The following is a 22,008-nucleotide window of genomic DNA, read 5'->3' as shown; positions in this document are numbered from 1 at the left end:
AAAAACCTGTAGCTTCCCCCTGCCAATGAAACAGTATTTTTCTATTGCTTCTTAAAAGAGGCACCATTTTACATTGCTATATTGTATACAAGGGAAAGGATAATAAACAAACACCTATTTATACACTAAAAGAGCCCAATTTATCAGCACCTAAAATCTGAATTGCAGAAAGCATGAAGGATGAGTTTCAGATGAGATAGTCATGATCCAACACCTACTCCTGATTTTTACATTATAAACTAAGGGACTGATTCAAAGCCAGTAAGGTCAATGGAAAGATTCCGATTAACTTCAGTGGATTTTGGATCTGGTCTTACTAGCATATATTATCAGTGTGTTTTTAGAGCAAAGTTTGGTTAACACAAAGAGGTATAATTGGAAGAGACCAAGAGGGGGCCAGATCTGTAGCTGATGTAAATTGGCATAGGTCAATTGAAGTTAATGAGCTTCTGAATTTATACTAGCTGAGGATCTGACCCAGGATTGCATTCCCTTTGCATATAAGAATCAGCAGAGGAGAAACTATGGGCTAGATCCACAAAGGGATTTAGGCATCAAACTGCCATTTTAGGCATTTAAATCCAAAATTTAGATCTTCAAAACCCTCATGCAGTTGCCTTTAAGTCCATAGGCATCATAAATTCCCTGGTAACTAGTCTTCCTCTAACAAAGTCTCCTAAGCACCTAAACCTCTGCCAGTTGGAATGCACACAGACACCTAGTCCCGATGCCCTGTGCCTAGCTCATTCCTAAGCCCCATCAGGAGCCTCAAACTAGGCATTCTCCTGCCTGTGTCACCTGTGGGGCCCAATCTGATAGGCATGCTCAGAGGCCACTTTACAATATGCCTACCAGATCAGGCCCTACTGTGATTGAGTACATTCACCCCGCACTGGACAGGGAAGGGTTGATCCCTCACTGTGGGTGGAGGAAGCCATGCCTACACAGCCCTACCGGGCATGGTTAGGCTTGCCAACTTTCTAATCACACAAATCCAAACACCGTTGCCCTGCCCCTGCCCCGCCCCTTCTATGTGGCCCTGCCCTGCACTCACTCCATCCCCCCTCCCAAGGTTGCTTGCTCTCCCCCACCCTCATTCACTTTCACTGGGCTGGGGCAGTGAGGCTGAGGGGGTGAGGTCTCTGGCTGGTGGGGCGGGCTTGGGATGGGGCCAGAAATGAGGAGTTCAGTGTGCGGGAGGGGACTCTGGGCTGGGGCAGGGGTTGGGGTACAGGAGGGGGTGAGGGCTCCAGCTGGGGGTGTGGGCTCTGGGATGGAGCCGGGAATGAGAGGGGCTATGGGTTGGACCTGAGGGATTCAGAGTGCAGGAGCAGGATCAGGGTTGGGGCAAGGGGTTGGGGTGCAGGAGGAGGTACGGGGTGCATGGTGCGGGCTCTGGGAGGCAGTTTGGGTGCAGGAGGAGGTTCAGGGCTGGGGTTGGGGTGTGGAATGGAGTGTGGGCTCCAGGAGGGAGTTTGGGTGCGGGAGGGGGCTCAGAGCTGGGGCAGGGGGTTGGGGTGCAGGAGGAGGTGTGTAGTGCAGGTTCCAGGAGGGGGCTCAGGGCTGGGGCAGAAGGTTGTGAATCAAGGCAAACCTGCTGACTCTGACAGGGCGATTCTATTGACTCAGGCCACTAAGCCTCATCACCCTTCCAACAAGGGCAATCCTTTTGACTTTATCCACTGGGTCTCACTGGCTTGAGACAGAGGACAGCTTGAAGGCTGGGATGCACTCACCCCAAACTGGACGGGGAACCCCTCCCCATCACACCTACAAAAACACACATCCCAGAGGAGGAAGTGGTGGGGAATCCCCTTTTTAACTCCACAGCCCTGTGGAGGGGCCTTGGGAAATGGGAGACATAGGTTCAACTTCCTGCTCTTTTCAGGCAGAGTGGGGATTTGAACCCTGGCCTCCCACATCCTGGATGAGTGCACTAACCACTGGACTATTGGGTAAAAGGGTGAATCACCTCCTGAAATGTTTTAAAATAAATCTATTTCTCTGCTTTCTGGTTAGAAATTTAAGCTTTGCAATACACACTTGGGAAAAGTGGTATATGATCATCTTGAAATATTGCAATACACCTTTTAATATACCAGGTTCAGTAGACAGTGGAGTGTGTTCTTCCCTCAAAATTCTTCATAGTTGTGCTAAAATTTAGGGGGGAGCATTTGGCTCTGAGGCATTAGAAACTGGCTGAAAAGAGACAAGGAATTAGGAAACTTCATGGCGTAGAAGTTTAGGCCAGATCTTCAGCTAGTGTAAATCTGAGCATTAACTTTAAACAGAGCGATGTAGGTTTAGGGCCTGTCTGTATTAAAGCTGGAAGGTGTAATTTCTGGCTCAAGCAGACATGCCCATGTTAGCTGTGATCGAACTAGCGTGCTACAAATAGAACCGGCGCTGTGTGGGTGCAAGTGGTAGGAAGGGCTAGCTGCCTTAGTAAGATTCCATTTGAGGCCTTGGGTGAATACTTGGATAGCAAGTCTCTCCCACTGCTCATGTATCCATTGCTATTTTTAGTGTGCTAACAGTCAGAGCTAGTGTGGGTATGTCTGCTTCAGCCAAAAATTACACCTTCCTGCTCCAGTGCAGACAAATCCTTAGATCGGTGGAGGATCTGACCCAAAGCATTCTGTGGTGGGATCTTTCACTTTCATATGTTTCTTTGGCCTAGAAACCTTTCACAACTGCTGCTTAAGGGCCTCATCCCAAACCCTTTGTATTCAATTGATACAGTCCCATTGACTTCAATGGGCTTTGTATCAGGCCCCAGGTCTGGTCACTAAATGAAGATTCCAACCAAGTATGCTGTAAAGCTTTAACTTTATAGAATCATAGGGTTGGAAGGGACCTCAGGAAGTCATCTAGTCCAACCCGCTGCTCAAAGCAGGACTAATCCCCAACTAAATCATCCCAGTCAGAGCTTTGTCAAGCCTGACCTTAAAAACCTCTAAGGAAGGAGATTCCACTGCCTCCCTAGGTAACCCATTCCAGTGCTTAACCACCCTCCTAGTGAAAAAGTTTTCCTAGTATCCAACCTAAACCTCCCCCATTGCAACTTGAGACCATTACTCCTTGTTCTATCATCTGGTACCACTGAGAACAGTCTAGATCCATCCTCTTTGGAACCCCTATAACTTCCATTAGGAAATGATAGATATTGTAAAGGAACAAAGAAAAATATAATTAGCCAAATTGGTGTAGACAACAGTCAGGAGGAAGAGAGTTTATCTCTTTTATTGGAAAGAGCAGTGGAACTAAATTCAAGAACGACAAACCAGTGCAGAAGGGCAGGTAGGCAGAACGGAGGAAAGCTCAGCCTCAAAAAAAAATCATTCAGAAACCACTGCCAAAGAAAAAAAGGAGAGGGCAGAAAATCAGTGGAACAGTCAGTGACTAAAAAGAGTATAGTGCAAATCCAAAGGGCCTGGGCAAGTCTGATATGATTGCTATCTTGACTGGAAGTGAGATGAAACAGACTGAACAGTGGAGTTTTTGCAGGATTTGCGCAACACCTGTGATGCAAACCAAAAGCTCAAAGCACATTTGTATTTTACTGAAGGTGTTGTATTTGCTTAATAGTTTAAAAGAAAATAATTTGGGAAATCTTTTTAGATGATCTTATTGCTTAAGCTGGGGAGGAGCAAAGGAAGAGCAAATAATTTCTTAAAATGGAAATGGGAATGGAAATATAAAGAACACGTATAATTTGAATGGTTTTAGCATCTGATTGGACGATTCAGTTCTGAGCCTGCAAGAGGCATAACACAGAAGTTACTGCCCAGCAGGGGGGAAGGCAAAGGTGGCTTTATGACACTTCCATACACATCAGTGTGTGTGTGTAATAAGTGGCACAGCCCAGAATCCCTATAGCACCATAAGTTATGGGTCCACCCTCAATCCTTTTCTTACCCTCAACTCCCACCCCCCCAGGACATTTCCTATACCAAGGCTTGTGAGGGGGCATTGTATGGCTGGTTATGTCTGTGCTTGCACCAGGCAAATCCTACCCTGCCTGTTGCAGCACATTAATGGTCCCACATGCCATCGGAGTGGCATATGGGAGCAGGAACAGCCCTAGGCATTTTACTGGCCAGGGCAGAAAATGTTTTCATTGCCACCACCCTGCCTTGGATCAGCTGAGAAAAAAAATGGCTGAATAACACTTGGCTTTATATATTTACATTTGCCAGAAAAATTGCAAATTTATATAAAATGTGAATATCATTGTATGTACGCCCTTTGTATATTATTTAGGCTATAAGCTGTTTGGGGCAGGGGCCAGGTGTTTGTAAAACACCTAACATGATGGGTTTCTGGACACAACCATAATATAAACATTAAATCATAATTATAGCAATAACCAATAAAGCAGTCTGTAGAGATCCCTAGGAAGAATGCATACAATACAATAAGAGAAAGGAATACATAATAATCACCTAAATATCTTAATAAACATTTTACTTTTTATTGAGGACATTAGTGAGTTATATATATGATGAAAATAGTACTTAATAATAAATATTGGGCCTATCAGCTTTTCACCAGATACTGGTATAAACTTACCAGTTAGCATCATTTTCATCTGGTGAGTGGACTTGCTACCTGGGAACAGACTTTTACCTTAATTCTCCTACTCCAGGGGTGCCCAACCTGCAGCCTGCAAGCCATACTTGGCCCACCAGAGCATTTCAAAAGGCCACGGCCTGCTTCAACACAATATACTAATGGCCAATTCATTAGCATTTTGTTGTCACGTTTACATCATTTCAGTTTACACAAGTGTGTAAATAGACAATACTGTACATAGGATCACCCTATATAAATACATACGAAACAAGCTGAACTTAAAATATAAATCAATACAGGTAACTTGAAATCTTATTAAAATATATAGGTTGTGCTTAGGTTTCTGTGGCCCTCCTGAGTAATAAGGTTGGGCACCAATTTTACTGTGTGAGTCAAAATGAAGCTTCCCTCCAGCCAGCCAAGTAAGCTTGTCTTATCTGGGAGTCATTTGCATATCTTACATATGTTGTTTTACCCAATGTCTTTGTTCTTAGTACAAAGATCACATACTTTGATTCACTACAGCAATGAGGATAACAAGACTGAAATACAGAAGTGTTTTGTAAAGTACTTTTCAAAATCTGACATGCAAAGAATTCCAGCTGAAAACTGCAAGCAAATGAGTTACTAATCTCAAGACTTGTATGTATTAGCTGACAGTTTCTGTCTGCTCCTTTGCCTTTGCCTCCAAAATGCTAGCCTGAAGTAGATGAAGTAGATGGCAGGAACCTCTCCAAAGGTGCTCTTTGGCTGTTCCTGCCTAAGCTGTCAGGCCCATCATGCCTCAGAGCCTCTTCTCTGTTTTTAATGTGCTGTCTGAGTGTCATTCTGTAAAGGAGAGCAGAACAGAGGCACTGAGGCAGCTCAACAGCAGAATATGCCCAGCTACGTCAATAAGGACAACAAAGAAGCACTACTAGAAAGACAGCAAAGGATGTCTGGAGGCATCCAGGTTACCACTGCAGTGGCAGAGGGAGCAGGACAAAATGTAAGGAAACACACTATTGAGGTACCCTGGCTACACAGAAGGGCCCCAAGAAAGTTCCTTTGTTACTTTTAAAATTTTGCAGTGGGAATTTACAAGTTTTCTCCCAACATGAAGTTTTATTTAAAAAAAAAAAAAGCTGACATTTATATTCTTGACCCACTCCACTCCCCTGCACGATGGGGGGCAAAAGTAAACGATACATAGGTCTTGTACTGGTAAACATGGAAATGTCAAGACAAGTTTTCTTGGGAATTCTCAATCTCCCTCCTTCTCTCTGCTCTTAAATTAAACTTCTGGAGGCCCCAACATCCTATTGGATAGAGTCCTGGTGAATTCTTCCACGTGATGGTCTGCAAGGGATAGAAGTTTAGTCTGAAAAACTCCATCTTCCAGCAGCTACTGTACCAGGTGCTACCACAGTCCCAATACATGTTCCTCTCTGATGGACTGCAACCTTGTTGTGGTGGAGAGGCTTGCATGGGTTAAAGACCCTCAGAACTATATCGTCCAGAGCTTTTATACTCTTGGTATGGTCCCCCTTGGCAAGCAGGTCTGAGGTGAGGCTCCTGCCTAACTGTGGTCCAAACTTCAAATGACCCCAATGGTGGATCGGGCACATAGAGAGGACCTTCTAGTTCTCTGTGGCTTTGAAGGCGGATGAGAGCTGCAGCAGGAGGGAGGCCCCGGGTTGTCTTGGACCTCCTTGCCATTGGATCAGGGTTTTCCTCCTGTCATGTTTTGTCTGGTTACCACCTGCGCACCGGTTTCCCCATGCTAGAAGATTTCACATGCAGGCCTCTGCCAAAGGGCTCACACCTGCACAAAGTCCTGTGGTGATGGATGAGTGGTGGGGAAGACAGGAGCAGTGATCTCTGGGAGTCTTCAGTCACAAATCTGCATGCAGGCAGCAGCCATGTTATTTTCCTCTTGTGCTTGGATGAGACAGAAGTGCATTTCAGGAGCAGCAGATGTGATTGACCAGACCTTTTCAGGATCCCCTCTGCTCACCCCAAATGGGGAGGGAGCTAGAAAAGGTGCCCCAAACATAGGCTGTCTCACACTCTTCCGATTGGATGGCCGTATCCAGTGGAATCAGTCAACTCCATGGCCTAAACAAGAGAGACAATGAATTTCGCCACCTGGAATGCCCACAATCTTATGGACTTTCAGCACAGTGAATGCCCAGAAAGAAGAACTGCCATAATTATCAGATAACTGGCAACATTGATATTGCAGCTCTTAGTGAGACCTGCTGGGCCGATGAGGGCCAGTTAAGAGCGGATGGAGGTGTCTACACCTTCTTTTGGAAAGGAAAGCCACCTGAAAAGAGACGCATTCACGGATTGGCTTTGCCATCAAAAATAAGATCACCAGTCAACTTTTGGAGCTTCCTGTATGGATCAACGAGCATCTCATGACTCTTCGGCTCAAGCTAAGCAACAACCAATATGCCACAGTCATCAGCACCTATGTTCCAACACTCGATGATGATGATGAAGACAATAAGGAGCAGTTTTATAGAACTCTTGATGCAGTACTCACAACCACACCTAAGGCAGACAAACACATCCTCCTGGGAGATTTCAATGCCAGAATTGGACAGGATTCCCAACTCTAGAGCAGCACAGTAGGAAAGAAGGAGTGGGAAATGTAAACCCCAATGATATTCTCCTCCTCAGCAAATGTGTGGAGCATGACCTGCTCATCACAAATACCATCTTCAGGCAGAGTAACAAATTTAAGACAACCTGGAAACATCCTCGGTCCAAATACTGACACGTCCTTGACTAGGTTATAGTCAGAGCCCGAGACAATACCAATGTCCATATAACACGATCTATGAGAGTTACCGATCACTGTTGGACAGACCATCAATTAGTAAAATCAGTCATGTACCTGCAGCTCGCTCCACCACACCTCAAACAGTCAAAAACTAAGCAAAAGTAGTACAACATCAAAGCACTTCAGGACCAAGCCAGCTGCAAGACGTTCCAGCAACAGCTGTCTGATAAACTCTCTAACTTGCCTGGCAACATCATTGACATTCAAGAGCACTGGATCAACTTAAAAACACCATTCACAATGCATGTGCTGAAACCATAGGATATTCCACTCATCGGCACCAAGACTGGTTTGAAGAAAACAACGAGGAAATCCTAGCATTAATTCAACAGTAAAGAAATGCATTTTGTAATTCGCAAAATGATTCCTCTAACAAACGAAAACATGAGGCCTATCACCTGCTTAAAGCCAAAGTCCAAAGGAGGCTAAGTGACATCAAAAACAAGTGGTGGCAAGATCCAGAGTTTTGTAGATCAGGATGACATGAGAAGCTTCTTTCAAGCAACAAAAGCTATATATGGGCCAAGCTCCAAAGGCCCAACCCCATTACGTTCTCAGGATGGCTCCACCCTCCTCAAGTACAATGCAGCCATTAAACAATGCTGGAAGGAACACTTTTAGAGCCTACTAAACGGTGAATCCGTGGTCTCTGAAGACACCATCGAGTTTATTCCACAACACTCAGCAATGCTGTGTAGGTTTGGCTGTACACAGACATTCATTTCCATCATCAGCCTACTCCATGATGGGATGACTGAACCATTGAAATGGCTCAGAGACTGAAGCATTCACCATTCGCACTGGTGTCAAGTAGGGATCTGTCATTGCTCCAACACTCTTTCCCACTTACTTTGCCGTGATCCTTATTCTCAATCGTGATCAACTTCCTGACGGAATCGGGGTTGAGTATCGTATAGATGGCCAACTCCTCAATCTTTGATGTCTCCAAACAAAATCTAAGATCACAAGAACTGGCATCACTGACCTTCAGTATGCAGATGACTGTGTCTTCTTGCACACACAGAGGCCAACCTGCAAAGCACCCTCAATCTTTTTGCAGAGGCCTATCACAGCCTGGGTCTCTCTCTAAACCTCAGGAAAACCAAGGTACTCTACCAGCCCTCACCTACACAAACTATTCTTCTTACTTCACAAATCACCATCAGCAGAGAACCCCTGGAAAATGTGGACCATTTTCCGTACCTTGGCAGCCATGTCTCCCAAACAGCCAGCATTGACACAGAAATTGAATACAGGATCCACTGTGCCAACACATCTTTTGGAAGACTACTCAAATGAGTCTTCCTGGATGAATCTGAAGAAGTGAGGTTTTTCACCCATGAAAGCTTATGCCCAAATAAATCTGTTAGTCTTTAAGGTGCCACCTGACTCCTTGTTGTTTTTGTGGATACAGACTAACATGGCTTCCAGTATAGGAATCTACAAACAGGTACCAAGATCTTGGTTTACAAGGTAGTTGTCATCCCCACCCTTCTCTATGGGTGTGAGACCCGGGTAACCTACAGACATCATCTCAAGTGGCTGGAGTGGTTACAGCAGCGCTGCCTCAGGAGGATTCTCAGGATCAGCTGGGAGGACCGAAGCACTAACATCAACTTTCTCGCTGCAGCCAACATCAGCAGTATAAAAGCGCAGGTCATGAAACACCAACTCTGCTGGGCTGGCCACTGTGTACGTATACCTGACACTTGCCTCCCGAAGCAAGTAGTCTTCTCTTATTTAAGTCAAGGAAGAAGGGCTCGTGGAGGGCAGCAGAAGAATTTCAAAGACATACTGAAAGTACATCATAAAAAGGGAGGCATCAACCCAAGAAACTGGGAGGACTTGACGCAGAACAGAACACAGTGGCGCCACACCATACACCAAGCCACAGCTCACTTTGAGAAGAACAGATGTGCTTATAAGACAGAGAAGTGACAAAGGAGGGAAAAAAGGGCACAACACTCCAGCTAACAACTATGTCTCCTCCAAGATTACACCTGTCACTTCTTTGGGACAATCTGCAGGGCAAGAATTGGACTCCTCAGCCACTTAAAAATTCACCAATGAACCCCCTGGGCACACATCATCCTCGCATTGAGGAATAGCTGAAGAGACATGTTCTTTAAACAAATATCCCTGCAATGTAGATAGGGTATCTCATCGATTAGGTGTTCCCCTTTTGGTCCATCTCTCATCATCACCTCTATGATAATACACCTTTGTAAAGAGACATGTGGAAAGGTACCCATGCTCCTATGGATATTAATTGAAGTTCCAAATCCCGGCACATCACCAAGAAAAGGTACTCTTTAATGCTTAACTGTGATGAGAGCTTTAGCATATGCCCTGCAGATCTGATATTGGTTCATTGTGTGCTATGCGAATGGGGATGTGAAATTCTTCTGTTCTTATGAATTAGCTAGCTGATCTTTACTGCAAATCAAAATTGTTTTTATTAGCGCTGACTGTAATTACTTTGAACAAAAAAATGTTGTCAATCCAGGGGAGATTAACTTTCTCCTATTGAATGTCTGAGATCCTTTCTCTAATTAATCTAATTTGTTTTTTCCACATTTTGTTTACTTCTGAACTCATTTCATAGTTTAGTGAGATTACATTTCAAATATTAAGAAGTTTTAAGGATTAATTTTATAGGTATTCAGAGTAACACTTTCCCTTGCTTCCTACCAGTGTGCAATGAGCCCTTATATGGCTGTGTTATATTTACATAAAAAAGCATTCTGCAAGTATTTAACCTAAAATTAAAGTTAACTTATTGTAGAATGCAATATTTCATATGAAGTCTGGTCCTGCCTACACAAATCAGTTATATATTAATCACTCTTGTCACCACCCTAAATAATACACAGGACAGGACTTTTTATTAAAAATAATGAATATTCTGAAGTGAAGCAGAAACGCAAAGCACATTCTTGAAGTGAATAATTCAAAAATGCACTCTTGTTTAAATTGGCATTTTAAATGTCATTTCAATCACCTTATGTGTAATTTTAAATGCCTCCTACTTCTTGAATTCTCTATTTACAAGAGCCCTGTCAATCACAACCTAAGCTGCAGGGTAGGCTATTTTACTAGTGTCAGGCTGTTCTAATTTCCTCTGTCCATATTTTCCATCCCCCACAGAGAGCAAAAGTTTTCAGAAACGCCAGTGTGCACACGTATTCGCTGCTGCCAGGACATCTTTCCCATTGCTTTGCTTTGGTATGTGAGTGTGAGCAAGAGAGATGGGGGTGGTTGGGCAGTTCTTCAGCTCTCCATCTTCTATTTAAGGTTCCCAGGTCCTGAATTAAATTACAGAGAATGATCCATAATATATGTTCACTCATACAATGGCTCTCTTAGGGCTCCATTTACTAATGGCATAGACCCATTTGTGGAGGTTTTCATGCAGCTCGCATGAAAGGGCCTCTGCAATACACCACTTTTGAGGAAATTACAGGCCAGCATTATTGCTCACCAAAGCGGTTCTTGGCCTGGAACAGGTTATGTAGCCTTATTTGGCTGGGGAAGAGCAAATTATAAAAGGGGAGGGGGAAAGGCAGCGATTTGTGAACCACAGGAAAGGGGTGGGCAGTAACATAAATTAGCAATTTACACTTTTTCATGAGAACAAAGCCTGAGCAGACCCACAGGGCTTCCTACCAAAATATCCTGTTCTTGAGCTATTTCTCTCAGGCATGTGGTATGAAAAAGCTGTTTCTGAAGAAAGAGGTATGTAGAAAATGCAACTTTTTTTAGGGAAAGGTGAATCTACTCAGCCAGCTTCCACGTTTTGTTCCAGTTGAACACCCATCTGAGTGGTCTGCTGTGGTCAGCAGTGTGTTTGAGCTGCTGGCTCCATCTCCTGCTAACCTATAGGAGTGCCCTCCTGCCTCCCCACCTCAAGGAAAAGGAGGAAAACTCCCACCTACTATTGGATCCTGTCTTCAGATTTCCAAGGAGGAGTGCCTGAAACCAAAATCCTTGAAACCATTCCAACTGCCCTCCCCAGCTGACCTCCTCTCCTTCTACTCATGTCACTACCTTAAGCTGTACATGAGGACTGGGACATTTCCCTTCTGCCCCCTTCCTTCCTATTCTGATATCTTCTGGAGCAACCAAATGGCTTCCCTCTGTTTCCTGGTTTGGATCATTTAGGCAGCAGACAAGTAAGGATGTTTCCCAATTGCATTCTGGGTGTCACAGGCTCAGAGATGAAGGGCCGGCTTTCAATAGGAGGACTATTTAGGTTTCCAACCTTTATCTGCTACAGGATGGGGATGTGAAGCAGGAAGACTGTCTTCTACTCTACAGGTCATTCACGATGATTTTTGGTGGGGAAAGAGGACCTGCTTTGATTGTTCCACCAAAGAAACCATATCTAGGAGTAGGCCCTTCCCCTGAAGAACCCAGTCTGCCCTGTGAAGACATTGCAGGTGAGGCATAAGTTTAAGATGCCTCAGTGTGGCCTTTCTATACCAGGGAGCTATCTCATGGTAAGTCATGAAAAGAGAGCTAGGGTTGTTTGGGGAAGGAGGCATTGAGAGCAATTATAGAAGATAGAGCCAACATCTGCTGGGAAGGAGTAAGCGGGGAGATCTATGAGTGTGCAATGGGAAGGAGAGGTAGGGGAGAAGCGTGAGTCTTCTATTCCATTTCTCACTGAGTTCTGAGATCTGGAGTGGGCTGAAAACTTGTTCAGGCTGACTCCAGTCTCTTCCTACCTGCCTAGATAATGGCCTCCATTGGCAGACAATAAAGATGGGCAAAAAAGCTTTATTTATTTCTGTGGATCTAAATATTGCCCAGCTATTAAGACCCCATCTCCAGCCAACACAAATAACACTCAAACTTGAATATCAGATTTAATAATTTTTCCTCCCTTGGCTATGTTTACAGATTTTATTTTTATAAATAAACCTCAAAAAGTGGGATTAGTAGAGTATTCAGTTATTACACTTGATGGTCATAGGGACTTGAAATCCTATGTTTGGCTCCTCACTTGTACTGTATCTACCTGGGGCTCAGACTAGCACAAAGGTGACCAGTGGGGGCAGAGGGGATATACTTAATCCCTGTGGCTCCTGTTACGGGCTTATCAGAATTGCCATTAACTGAGCTCTGAATAAAGCTGAGTTCAAAGTTCAGTTCAGCAATCCTAGCTGAATGATTGCTGTGTTAACAGATGGCAGGTGTACAGGGAGTTGAAGTTACATGAGGGGGGAAATATAGACTCTTGATACAGACACATGTTCAGTCTAGAAACACTGCTGGCTATGACCTTCAGTTTGTGACTCTGCTAGGTCCCCCTGCCAATGGAAGATTGAATCAAATTATGTATTTCTACATAGTGGCTCTGCAAAATTGAGGAAATACAGCTTTATTAATTATTATTAGGTCAAATCCCAAAGTCCTTGCTCATTTTTCAAGTACGAACAACTATATGCATGTTAATTAGGTATACAATTGCACATTCAATCAGATAGTTTAGGTAATAACTTCTGTCATCAACACGCAGAATTTTAGCAAATGTATGTAAAGTCTACCAATTGTATGCATAAATGTTAGGCCTTGATCCAACAATGTATTTAAGCATATGTTTAACTCTAGCTATGAAAGAAGTTCCATCACTGTATAAAAAGTGCATGCACAGATATTTGCCAGCACAACACAGATCACGTAAAAATGTAGGCCACCTCTAAAATCAGATGTTAAAATAGAGTTGATTAAAGCAGTTATAAGTGAGATGGAACCAGACAAGGGACCTACAAAAATTGTCTTCCAACATATGTTATCTGCTAATGAATATGGAGCTGAACTGTAGTCAACTCAGTTGGAGATACTTTTAGGTAGTGCATTATTACAGGATATTGCCTACTAAAGAGATTTCTTGTGAGGCTGGTAATGGAATTTTGCTGGAGCTGAAATGTTTTGCTGAGACATTTTGGTTTCAACAAAGACTTCTTGAAAACTTTTTGGGGATTTGGAGAGAGACAGAAAAAAATCCTCTCACACTCATGCCTGGTGGGATATGGGAAAACCAGGCTCAGATCCTTGCTCTGCCTTGTTCAAAGCAGAGTTTTAAATCTCAGATCACTCTGGGTCAAGCAGAGCAGGGATTTGAGCCTAGGTTTCCCGCATCCTGGCCATTCTCACAGACATATCAACACTTCTTCTCAAATCATCCTGTTTGAAAACAGACATTTTATCACAACTCCATTTTCACGAAAATGTTCAAAAGGTTTTGTTTCCATTCCAATGCGAAGCAAAAACAAATTTTGAAACCTAATCAAAGTTGCCATGAAATGGAATTGTTGTCCCACAATCAGCTCTAGTTCATTGAACAATTTTCACTAAGACAATAAATATGCAGAATAAAGGGCAAACACACATAAAAGATTATAATGTTTACATAATGTAATGGAAACATAATACAATAATGAGGGAAGAGTGGTCTAGCTCTGGGCGGGGAGCCAAGAATACTGAGTCTGTTGGGGGACATGGGAAGGGAAGATGGTTAATGGTGATAATGGGGAATCTGACTGAGGTGTATATATTTATGGATATGGAGTACAGACAAATATCTTTAAATTGACACCTCCACTGTGGCATCTTTACATTTCCTCTGGGTTCTACCTTTCCTGTCCAATCAGGCTCTACCTTTTTTCAGAGCAGCCTGACCCACCTTTGTGACTGTATGAGCTGGTTCTGGTGCCCCACCATAGCAAGGATTGAAGGCACCTTGCACTGAAATAATACTGTTCTTGGTGGAGTTTCTGAAACTAAGGAGCTAGAGCCTGGGTTTCACCTGCTTGCACTGGCAGAAGCCAGGGAATGAAACTGTCCCACTGTTTTATAGTATTTATCCAGCTCTAATAATGATGCATCTGCTGTTATGAATAGAACCTTGTCTTCCTGTACAGCACCTACCCAAACAACGAGCACAATCAACTGCCTAGTAGAGATGTTCTTTAAAAGATTGAACAAAATTGTACTGGAAACGTTGGGAATACGTTGAACTAGTCATTGTAGCCAGGAGGTTGCCTATTAGACATGCTCTGTAGTGCAAATCTCATTCTATTAGGTTCTGTGGAATGCTTTTCTTTGATTATATTTTCAATTGCATGTAATATGTAATGTCAGATTTTTCTTATTATCCAGCAACTCATAGACTTTATCTCAAAATACACAATTACTTAATAAGTACTAAGTATTAATTATTCTCGTAGTCCAAACCCTTTAGACAAATCCATTTTTAGATAAATAATCTCAATGTTTTTAAAGCTCACTTTATAAATATGTAATAGAAAAAACTATGTTAAAAGAATATTATTAAGATTCCCAAGCCAAACACTCAAAAGTTACGAAATGCCAGAATTAAGATTGCCCATACAACCAATTCAGCACTCTTGTCTTATTTTTTCCACAGGACTCCTGACTCATTCAGTGCACAGGATAGAAGGTGTCCATTGAATGGGTAGCTATTCAATTTTTATTTTTATCCCCATCCAAACCCTGCACTGAATGTGGAATTATTAATTTCCTCATGGGCTTTACTCTTAAACTCAGAATTGTTGTATCTAAGTGCTTTGCAAACAGCAAAGAGGTTATCTTTACAACACACCTGTGAGGAGTAGGGGGCGGGGAGTGGGGGTGGCATGTGGTATTATCACCATTTTAGAGATGGAGAGCTGAGGCACAAAGATTAAGGCCAGAATGTCTCCTTAGTACTCCTCACCTCCTATTCCCCTTTCCTCCAAGCTCCTATCCCTGTCCTCCACTACCCCTACTTCTGTGCTCCTCTTCTCTTTGCCTTTGCATCAGGAAGCATCTTCCTTCACCTTCATGCTACTTTGGTGCCAGCATGAGAGGTATTGAGAACACAGGAGAAACAGTCTCCCTGCTCTCAGTTTATGGTGCCTAGCACCACAGTGATCCCCCTGACAGCCAGGAGAAGCAATAGCAGGAACAGTTCTACATAGACCATGATGTCCCAAGATGGAGCATACCCAGTTGTTCTGTGGTGGGTCTGGAACTGACTTGGACAAATCAAAATGAGAGGAAATAACTGTTAGATTTGAAAAACAAACAAATAAACAAACAAAAGCAGCTAGTTAAGACCATTTATCAGTCTAACAACTGTACAGCAGTAAGAACACAAGAGAAAGAAAATTTAAAATAGCCAGTTTTATTAAGACTTTTTGCTTAGTGAGAAAAAGCACAACGGGGATAAAATTGCCATCCTATCAAGTATGAATTGCATTAAAGTTCTTTCCTCTAGAGAATTGATTAAATCATTGTAAACAACCATTCTAAAATAGTTGTCAAATCACCATAGGAAATGAATTATGAAAATTAATCTGCCTATTTAAAATTAATAATAAGCAATTGTTAAAAGGCCAGCTATGTCACCATTATTTATATGGGCATGATCTTACTTGGCAAGTGATCCCACTGAAATCACTGAACTGTTTGCAGAGTAAGGGTATGTCTACACTAGGAGAGTAGTTCGATTTTACTTAAAGCGAATTTGTGGAACCGATATTACAAAGTCGAACGTGTGTATCCACACTAAGGACAGTAATTCGACTTTGTGAGTCCACTCTAACGGGGCAAGTGTCGACATTGGAAGTGGTGCACTGTGGGCAGCTATCCCACAGTTCCCGCAGTCCCCGCTACCCAGTGGAATTCTGGGTCGAGCCCCCAATGCCTGCTGGGGCAAAAAATGTGTCGAGGGTGGTTTTGGGTAACTGTCGTCATTCAACCCTCACTCCCGCCCTCCCTCCGTGAAAGGGCCGGCGGTCAATCAGTTCATGCACTTTTCTGGTGATTGACAGCGCGGACGCCACAGCACTGCGAGCATGGAACCCGCTGCGATCATCGCTGCAGTTATGGCCATTGTCAACACCTCGCACCTTATCATCCACCTTTTTCAGAGGCAGATGCTAAGAAATGGGTGAGGAGGCTACAGCAGCGCCGTAGTCTGAGAGGGGCACAGACCTCTCACAAAGCACGGGACCCCGTGCCGTGAACATCATCGTGGCAATGGGTCATGTTGATGCTGTGGAACAGCGATTCTGGGCCCAGGAAACAAGCAAGGACTGGTGGGACCGCATAGTGCTGCAGGTCTGGGATGAATCACAGTCCCTGCAAAACTTTCGGATGCGTAAGGGAACTTTCCTGGAACTTTGTGAGTTGCTGTCCCCCACCCTGAAGCGCAAGGACACCCGGATGCGAGCAGCCCTGACTGTCCGGAAGCGAGTGGCCATAGCCCTCTGGAAGCTTGCAACGCCAGACAGCTACCGGTCAGTCGCGAACCAATTTGGAGTGGGCAAATCTACCGTGGGGGTTGCTGTGATGCAAGTGGCCAATGCAATCGTTGAGCTACTGCTTTCAAAGGTAGTGACCCTGGGAAACGTGCAGGTGATCATAGATGGCTTCACTGCGATGGGATTCCCAAACTGCGGTGGGGCTATAGATGGAATTCACATCCCTATCCTGGGACCAGATCACCAGGCCAGCCAGTACATTAACCGAAAGGGCTACTTTTCAATGGTGCTGCAAGCACTGGTGGACCATAGGGGACGTTTTACCAACATCAACGTCGGATGGCTGGGCAAGGTTCATGATGCTCGCGTTTTCAGGAACTCTGTTTAGACGGCTGCTGGAAGATATTTACTTCCCAGACCACAAAATAACTGTTGGGAATGTGGAGATGCCTATAGTGATCCTCGGGGACCCAGCCTACCCACTAATGCCCTGGCTCATGAAGCCCTATACAGGCGCCCTGGACAGTGAAAAAGAACTCTTCAACTACTGGCTGAGCAAGTGCAGAATGGTGGTGGAGTGTGCTTTTGGACGTCTGAAGGGGAGATGGAGAAGCTTACTGACTCGCTCTGATCTCAGTGAAACCAATATCCCCATTGTTATTGCAGCTTGCTGTGTGCTCCACATTCTCTGTGAGAGCAAGGGGGAGACGTTTATGGCGGGGTGGGAGGTTGAGGCAAATCGCCTGGCTGCTGATTATGCCCAGCCAGACAGCTGGGCGATTAGAAGAGCCCAGCGGGACGCACTGTGCATCCAGGAAGCTTTGAAAGCTAGGTTCCAGAGTGAGCAGGGTAACCTGTGACTATTAAGTTTGTTTAAACAGAAGCTGAACCTGCCCCTGTTTCTTTACCCAGTTAATGTTGACTATCTTCTCCAGTTACCAACCCTCTTCCCCCCTTCCAACACACCTTTAAAAATAAAATAAATGAAACTTTGTTCATTAACACCATTTTCTTTATTAAGGATTTCGTGATAAAGTGTTGAAACTGGGACGCAGACTGTGGTGGGGAGCGGGTGTAGTGATGTGTCTCTAAACTCGAGGAATGACAGGCTCCTGCTCCTAGAGCAGTCCGCAGTGGTGGACTGGTTGTTTCAGCGGAGCCTGCCACCCCTCCTTTTCGGGACTTTGTGTGGGGGGGCTATGTGAGTTTGTGGCGGGGGAGGGCGGTTACAGATCCCCTGCTGCGTGGCTCTGTCATGGAGGCTAAGGACCGCTGCATAAGATCTATAACCGCCCTCCCCCGCCACAAACTCACATAGCCCCCCCACACAGAACATGAAAACCACCTCCCAGACTGACCAGGGTGCCTAGTGACTGCAATGTGTGTGTGACCTTCTGCGGAACCTGCCCCCGTGTCTGTACCCTGGTAAAGGTGACTGTCCTCTCCAATTACCAACCCCTTTCAAACACATTCTGCTCTAAAAGAACATGACGGAAACAGTAATTAACAGAACCGTATTTTTTATTAACAACTACACAGTTAGGGGATGAAACTGGGATGGAGGCTTGGGTGAGATGCTTTTGGAGTGAAGGAAAGGACTTATCAAATCTTTGGGAATGAGAGCCTTCTGTTACTTGAGCAGTCTGCAGGGGTGAAATGACTGTTTTCACGGCCCCTGCCACCCCTCCTTCTTGGGACTTTGGGTGAGGTGGGATGGGACTTTGTGGCGGGGAAGGGTGGTTAGAAATAGACTGCAGCGGGGCTCTGTCCTCCTGCCTCCGGTCCTGCAGAACATCTACAAGGCGCCGGAGTGTGTCCGTTTGCTCCCTCATTAGTCCAAGCAGCGTTTGAGTCGTCTGCTGGTCTTCCTGCTGCCACCTGTCCTCCCGTTCGCTGTGTGATCGCTGGTATTGCGACATGTTCTCCCTCCACTGGGTCTGCTGTGCCGCCTTGGCTCGGGAGCAGCCCATAAGTTCTGAGAACATCTCGTCCCATGTCCTTCTCTTTCGTCGCCTGATCTGCGCCAGCCTATGGGAGGGGGATGCCGGAATAGCTCGGGAGACACTTGCAGCTGTGGGATGGGAAAAAGGGAATGAATTCCTCACAAAGATACAGTTTTGCGAACAATGAATATAGTCTTTCTCTGTGAACAAGACAATGCACAGCACCTATCACATGCGCACTCAGTACAAGGTTGAATTTTCGGCCTTCCCATTGAGTGCCTGGGGTCTTGCTGTACAGATCACATAAGCGGGGCCGGACAATGGAATTTGGCTAGCAGGCGGACATGGTAAGCCGTAGACTTTTGGCTGCTTAAAGCTTAATTTATAGCAGTGCCCTCCTTTCATGTTCCAACAATGCTCCTAGCGTTGGCCAGTTCCTGCTGCCGGCAATCCGGCCAGCATGAGCTCTGCCCCTGTCCCACCCCCCTCGTGGCTGTCCCCGGGAAAGATCCCTGCATGCTGCCCCTGTCACGCCTCCACCGTGTGGCTGTAAACGGCCGGTTACAGTTATGTAAAGGAACAGGCAATCAGTCCCAATACTAACATTCCCCTAATTCAAAGCAGGTCACCATGAGTGATATCACTCTGATGAGGATTTCGGAGACAGAAAAAGACCGCATGCTGCATGAATGCCAGCAAGCACCAGGGCCGTATGCTGCCATGCTTTGCGAGGCAATGATCCCGGAGTACTTGCTGCTAGCCTGGCACAGAAAAGTTTCCTACCATGGAGGATGCAATAAGGCCGCTCTCCCCAGGAACCTGATGCAAAGGCTTTCACAATACCTCCAGGAGACCTTCGTGGAGATGTCCCAGGAGGATTTCTATCTCCGGACATATTGACAGAATTTTCCAGTAGTTGCACCGGCAAGGACTGAAAACTAAAGCGCCTAGGGCAAACTAATCATGAAAAGCCCATTGTTAAGATACCATTCCTATTCTGTTCAAAATAAATGTTTAAAACACTTATATACTGATCCTTCCCCTGATTCACGGTTCGGGTTACCGCCTTGGGAGGGTTGGTAGGGGATCTCCGTGAGGGTGATGAAGAGATCCTGGCTGTCGGGGAAATCAGCGTTGAAAGCGCTGTCGACTGCCTCGTCCTCCTCATCTCCTTCCTCATCTTCCCCATCCGTGAACATCTCCGAGGAAGCGGCCGTCGACAATACCCCATCGTCAGAGTCCACGGACAGTGGTGGGGTAGTGGTGATGGCCGCACCTAGAACGGAATGCAGTGCCTCGTAGAAACGGCATGTCTGGGGCTGGGATCCAGAGCGTCCGTTTGACTCTTTGGTCTTCTGGTACCCTTGTCTCAGCTCCTTGATTTTCACGCGGCACTGCGTTGCAACCCGGCTGTATCCTCTCTCCGTCATGGCTTTTGAGATCTTCTTGTAGATCTTTGCATTCCGTTTTTTTTATGGCAGCTCCGAAAGCACGGACTCATCGCCCCACACAGCTATCAGATCCAAGACTTCCCGATCAGTCCATGCTGGGGCCCTCTTTCTATTCTGCAATTGCATGGTCACCTCTGCTGGAGAGCTCTGCATTGTTGCCAGTGCTGCTGAGCTCGCCACAATGTCCAAACAGGAAATGAGATTCAAACTGGCCAGACAGGAAAAGGAATTCAAATTTTCCCTGGGCTTTTTCTGTGTGGCTGGTCAGAGCATCCGAGCTCGGACTGCTGTCCAGAGCGTCAACAGAGTGGTGCACTGTGGGATAGCTCCCGGAGCTATTAGCGTCGAATTCCATCCACACCTACCCTAATTCGACATGGCCACGTCAAATTTAGCGCTACTCCCCTCGTCGGGGAGGAGTACAGAAATCTATTTAAAGAGACCTCTATGTCAAAATAAATAGCTTTGTTGTGTGGACGGGTGCAGGGTTAATTCGAATTAACGCTGCTAAATTCGACATAACCTCCTAGTGTAGACCAGGCCTGAGATACTGCTTAGTTTGAGTAAAGCTGGCCCAATCTTTCCCCAAATTTGTAACCTGGCCTCAAATATCCTAATGCCATTGTAGACATGTTTTCAAATTGCACACATAACAAAGGTCCGCTATCTCCTCCAGAACATTGTGTTTTATATGAAGGAAATATTTGATCTTATTCTTAGATACCCAAAGCTTAACCTTACTCAATTTGATGTACAGGAATTTTACCATTGCTTTACTGATGGTTAACAAAATAGTCTCATTATATCTGTCGTGTAGCACGGTATTAAGAAACATCAGCAAAACAGAAATGGCATGAAAAAGTGCCATTAAAAGAAAAAACAGCCCCATGTACACATTTTACTAATTAAATGTATTTCCCCCAATTAAGACCTTGATTAAGGAAAGACCTTGCGCTTATACTTAAGTCCATCCTAATCAAAAGAATATAAGCATCTGCTTAAAATTAAGTGTATGCATAAGTGCTGCCTTTAATGGGAATGCTTTCCTGAGTAGGGGATTTAAAGAGCACGTGGTATATTACTGTAGCTCCTCCTTGCTGTGGCCAATCTAGTATGGTAAAATATAAATATCTATAAGTATTTGGAAAGAACAAAATTTGAGGGTCAGTAAGCACATTGGGTTTCCTGCCTATATAACCACATTCTAAACCAATGACTAACAACTTCCTGAAGTTTGATATTTCCAGAATTAATGTTGCTGTAATTTTGGGGATGATGCCATTGCTTTGGTTAATGAGGAACAGAGTTAGTTTATTAGGTGATATTTCTGGGCATAATATAAAAACATAGATCCTCTCTACCATAAGGAGTTACGGATACCTATATTTAACCAGGATATTAAGGAAACAGAAATTAGTTCAATAAAATATATTACATCCCCCACCTTGTCCCTCTAATATCCTGGAACCAACAAGGCTACAACAACACTGCAAACAAGGAATAACCTGGGCAATCAAGCAGATCGGTGATCATATTGTGACCCTCTTGTAAGAGAGATTTTTCATCACATCCCATTAGAGCTCTTCTTACATGTGCTTGAGGAACACAAGGCTTCTAAATGTGTAGCTGAATCTGTTATTTGTTTACAGACTTTCTAAATGGGTATCAATGTCAGACATTGTCACTCATTTGTCTGGCACACGACAATAAAATGTCTTACTGTATGACGGATACAAGTTTCAGTTTCAATAAAGTTGGCATTTTGTTTCCCCTTCTCTGGCTGCATTATGCCACCACCTTACTTGATGATTGTCATTAAAAAACAAACAAAAGCATTGGAACAGAGATCTAAACTAAACCTGGAACAACTAGATATTCCAGGCTCTTTGGAATCAATTCGTGCTGAAGAGAATTATGCCATAGCCTATGAGCAATTG

This window comes from Chrysemys picta, chromosome 2 (assembly GCF_011386835.1).
Source record: "Chrysemys picta bellii isolate R12L10 chromosome 2, ASM1138683v2, whole genome shotgun sequence".
Taxonomy (NCBI): domain Eukaryota; kingdom Metazoa; phylum Chordata; order Testudines; family Emydidae; genus Chrysemys; species Chrysemys picta.
The sequence above is the reverse complement of the archived record's forward strand: the minus strand, read 5'-3'. Positions refer to the sequence as shown.